A 5625-nucleotide genomic window follows, 5' to 3' on the forward strand; every position below is an offset into this window, starting at 1 on the left:
TAATTGCCCATAATTAAGGGTGCATATAACACACGAGTGCGTATTGTACGTGAATAAATAAGTCTTGTGAACATTGATCAATCGGAAGGGGTGCTAATTAGGATTGTTCACTAGCCAATATATTAGCAAATACTGCCATGGGCACTTATTAGAGCGGGGCGCTTATTACGTCGAATACGGTAAGTATATTTAGAAAGACAAGAGGTCCTTATTAATGTTTGAAGGAGCACTGGCGCAGTGCAACTGGCAGTTTTAGCAAGTTTGACCGCCTCTGTGGTCTAGTGGATAGAGCATCTACCCAGAGAGGTCTCGACCACTGGCTGCGTTATACTCAGGCCTCAAAGTTTAAATTTTTATCAAGTAGCCATATGGCTACAAGTAGTTTTTTTCCAGGTAGCCGGTGGTAAAATCAAGAAGTCAAGCCAATATTGTAGGTAGGCAAAAGCATTTGAAATTATCTTTTATCATTAAACGGTTATATGTACAAGTCATAGCACTAGTCTTGGAATTGTATATTAGTGGAAACTGTACATGCTCGAACAATGATGCAATATATGTTACTAGATTATATAGGTATATCCTTGCTTATCAAAAAAACTATCAACTAAAATAAAATGCTAATTACATTAATATTTATGCATTTCGGTTCATTGTTGACTTTAGGAGGAATTATTTGCAAGTACAATCAGTAGCAGACATGTTTATTTTTGTGTCTACATATGTGTAGCAATAGTATTTAGTGGCCACAAGATATATTTAAAGGTAGTCATTTGGCTACCTCTGAATTTTAGACAGAATACAAATTGAAATTTAGGACACATTGGCCACCGTTTTAGTCGCAACTTTGAGGCCTGATACCTGACGTTAAAAGAAGGTACTTGTTGTTTCCTTGCTTGGAGTTTGGTGTAAAGGGGATGAAAGACTGGTCGGCTCTCAGTCTGTATACTGTGTTTGAGTGGTGTATCCATGTTAAACTGCAGAATGGTATCTGAGTGGGTTAGCACTATAAAATCAGCATTAGTTGACAAGTACTAGCAGCCACACAAACATGCACACACAGACACAGATGTGCATGCAGGTCTCTTTATAGGTGAAATAATCCTCAGCATGACGTTAAACCCCATTTCACCTCACCTCACCTCACCTCACCTCAACGAAGATCATCCCTATACAGGTCACGTCAGAACGACCTTTTACCCAACCAATCAGAGTGTCGCTTACGAGAGATTGGTAAAGTGACAGTCGGAATGTGTTGACTCAAGGCAATTGAGCATACTGTATTCGACCCAATAAGCGCCCAGTGCGCTTAAAATAAAGACAGAAGAGGTGGGCGCATATTGGGACCAATTCAGAGTCAAATTGGCGTAAATTCATCAGTAAGCCTATCGATATTCTTCTGTTGCTGGGGGGCTAGAGATAAACTGTTACTTACGTTTTACTAGTGAACATCTCCTCATTAACCGACTACAAAAGATTCTTGACCGTGTGTAAAAAACAGGTGAGTAAATCTTACTTGGGCATCCGGGAAAAGGGGTGCTTATTGGGACATGGGCCCTTATTGGGTCGAATACGGTAGTCCCTCTTTTAGCTGTTATGCAATGCCAAATATGTAAGTGCTATTCATTGTAAACTCAGCATTGGTAATTTTTGGGATAAAATCCAACTTATGAGTGTGTAAACCTTTTTGTTAAGGTACTAGTGAATATAAGTTGCTTCTTTGCACACATCTGGAAGCTGTTTGTTTTTGTTAATTGCAGTACAGTCACATTTGTACAAGAATCCATAACCAGTTTATGTAGTAGCATTTTAATCTATTTATCATCTTGACAGACTAGCGTTAGTTTGTCTTTCAACATGTTAAAACTGACTGTATGATGGCAATGTCTGAAAAATAATTAGATTGCAATGATATTACTGTGTATTATTACAAAATGGTATATTTACAACCAGTCTATTACTCATTTAAATCTAAGAATAAACCAGTTTTGTTCTCCCCTCTGGTATCATGTTTGAAAAATTGTTCAATGCTTTATTATCTTTCTTAGGTTTCTTAAACTTTTCTAGCCAATCTTGCCACTCATTTGAAAAAAGCATTACATATATTGATATTAAGTTAATTAAAAATCTTAGTCTTTTGAGGGATAATGGTTAATTATGTTACTTGCATATGAAAAAGTATTACTCCCTCTTGCTAATTCAATTAAAGGGGAAATTCACTTATTTTCTTCCACTTTTCGGTGGTGTAAACTTAATTTATAATTATTCAAAATGAACACAATAAGAAATTCATGAGGTATATGATGCACAAATTGTCCTGTGATCAGGAAACCTTTTTCGAATCAAATCATGAATTTGAATCACGAATCTTCAACATGATAAATATTAGATGTTTGTGTCATGAGAATGTCAACTTCATGGACTTTGAGCTGAAAATATGTTGAGTAGTTTATCCTTGACATACTGTGTGACAGTTTGTATGTTTCCATTATAGAAATTGGAATGGAATATATTAGTGCTGAATTATTCTCCTTCCTGAGAGAGTTTGTTTTCAAATTCCACATTCATGCTGCTGTAGGGGGGCACGGGGTAGCCCAGTCGTCTAAGGCGCCGCGATTTGCTGTGCAGAGTTGCGTCCCTTGGGCACGCCAGAAACCTATGATTGTGGGTTGAATCCCGGTTCGCCCCGATTATATTTCTAGGTTTGTCAGCACCATACCCGTGCTTGTGGGTTTCACCGAAGTGGTAAACGTCTGAGACCTGCATCACTTCGGGCTTTCCTCCCACATGAAGCTGACACGCCGTGATATAACTGGAATACTGTTCAAAGCGGCGTTAAACCAAACTCACTCACTCACACTGCTGTAGTTTTTTAGGTGTCAAACATGATCCATTCATTTGTATTTGTCTCTGCAGGAACATGGGGGTAGTCTTCAGCAACCTCTTACGTAAGAGATGACAAAGGGAATTTGGTGGTCAGTCTCGCTGACTTGGTTGATGCATGTCATCATGTCCATTTGTCCAATGCTGACTGGATTGTCTGGTCCAGACTCTATTGTTCACAGACTGCTGTCATATAGCTTGAATATTGCTGAGTGCCCATTAATAAACAGTGTTTGTGATGGTCAGTACTTGTGAACTGCATCACAAGGAAGTTGGGTTAAGCAATTTGCCTCAAGAGAACTGTCCATGTTCCTTGATGGAACATCGCCTTGGTCATGTGTTCATGTACAGTGTCCTCTTAGGGAACGGGGCATGGGTGGCCCAGTCGTCTTTAGGTGCCACGATTCGCTGTATAGAGTTGCGTCCCTTGGGCACGCCAGAAAACTGTGATTGTGGGTTTGAATCCCGGTTCGCCCAGATTATGTTTCTAGGTTTGTCAGCACCATACCTGTGCTTGTGGGTTTCACTGAAGTGGTAAACGTCTGAGACCTGCATCACTTCGGGCTTTCCTCACACATAAAGCTGTCACGCCGTGATATAACTGGAATACTGCTAAAAGCGGCGCTAAACCCAACTCACTCACTCATTCACTCACTCACTCACTCACTAATGTGTGTTTGGACCCTAAAATGCTCGTTACATGGTTGACCATCGGTTTGCCTGTCTCAGAACTGGTTTCACTTTTGTCAATTGTGCAACTGTAAACCTGCTGATTAAAACATACAGAGAAACCTCATTAATTTGGACCCAGTTTGTCTGGAAACCCTGCTTTGGGGTGAAATATATATAAGGGTAATTCTGCATCCATGGTTTCTTAAGCTGAACAATTTCAATGGGAACATTTGTCTGGATTAATTAGGTATCACTGTCCATCATTCACTTGATTCAATAAATTATCATGATTGATTTCATCCAACAGTAACAACAGATTAACAAATGAAGGTAAATGACAAAACTTTGATTTTATGGGATGTGTAATTAATGAAACTGATATGAGTGTGTGTTTGGTATGTATGCTTAGGTCACTGTGGCAGTTCTAATTTATACCTTGTTCAGAGACGGACATGTCTCTGTGGGGCAGTTGTAGTGTTAGCCCTCCCCTATTTCTTTTGTTAAGATGTCCTGTTGTATGGTGTCCCCTCAGCTGCCAATGCTGAAATAATACCTGTAACCTTTTTGTGTACCATAGATTTGTATATAAAAAGGACATATTATTTGATGTACATGTCATTAAATGTCGAGAAAGAGAAAATAATTGTGTCCTGTTTTCGATGTATATGGACATGCCTGTCTTGTAGATGATAAACAAGCAGATGATAAACATCAATACCTACATCAACTTGTTTGCTGTCTGTATCAGATATGTGATTCTGCCAATCGATCAGCATGCAGGTCAACACATGGACACCCGAGTCGACATGAGCCTGGAACAGTTGGGTTTCATCCACAGCTCCTGATCCCATATCCTCAAGATGCAGGAAGATCTCCAGATGTCTGCCCTCTTTTCATGCAGCGCAACAACCTCATGATGCGAGAAGCATGATCGGGCAGCCAACCACAGCTCCACAATTCTTCAACGGAAGACTACATCCATCTATGAAAAGATCAATTGGTCTACTAATCAGAAGTTCCAGAATGTCACCCTGGCTTCTAGGATACAGGGGGCGGTCGGGTAGCGTGGTGGTTAAAACGTTCGCTCGTCACACCGAAGACCCGGGTTCGATTCCCGATATGGGTACAATGTGTGAAGCCCATTTCTATTGTCCCCTGCCGTGATGTTGCTGGAATATTGATAAAAGCGGGCGTCAAAACATACTCACTCACTCACTCCTTCAAGCAAATGGTTACTGATGGCACAAACGCAGTCTCATGTTATAACTATGTCTGCGACTTGCTGATTTAATTTGTAGGATACAGAAAGGTTCATCCTATTATCAAATTCAGCAAGATTCTCCGAAAGAAAGACACATGACATCAGGGCGTGACTCCTTTCGTGCCCAAGCCTGGAAAAAATCAACACGTCCTTAGGCTAACTACACCAAGAGTAAGCAGCCCTTCCAACAGAAGCGGTCCCCATCGTATATGACTCCTCTCAAGTTCAGCATTTATCTCTAAATCCTGTCAATCTTGCTTTACTCACGGACATCGATTGCAGAGTATTGGTATTCAACACAACGCCAACCCTGGGACCAGTTGGGAGTTGTTTGATGCAGTATGAAGACCGCCACCGTGGTCTAGTGGTAGAGCGTCCGCCTGAAGAGTGGAGGGTCGTCGGTACGATCCCTGGCCGCGTGATACCAAAGTACGTTGAAAGATGGTACTTGTTACCCTGCCTGGGGCTCGGCATTAAGGGGCTTAAACAAGGACTGGTCGGCTCGGAGTCAGTATACTGTGTCTGTGTGGGGTATTCATGTTAAACAGCGGCATGGTATCTCAGTGGGCTTGCACCATAAAATCGTAATTAGTCCGGACTAGTACAAGCAGCCACATACACGCACACATGTCACGTTGCTATACAATTGCAATAATCTTGGACGCGACACTTAACCCAATCGCATTAAAATCAGATCTTAGTTTTCGCTACCGCTAAACAAAGATCTGAGGACATCCCATTACGGGTCACGTCAAACGGCAATATTCAGCTCACTTACTCAGAGGCTGCAATTCGAATAAATAACGAAACAA

Source organism: Haliotis rufescens, unplaced genomic scaffold (assembly GCF_023055435.1).
Source record: "Haliotis rufescens isolate VD_foot unplaced genomic scaffold, xgHalRufe1.0.p SCAF_38, whole genome shotgun sequence".
In the NCBI taxonomy this organism is placed as follows: domain Eukaryota; kingdom Metazoa; phylum Mollusca; class Gastropoda; order Lepetellida; family Haliotidae; genus Haliotis; species Haliotis rufescens.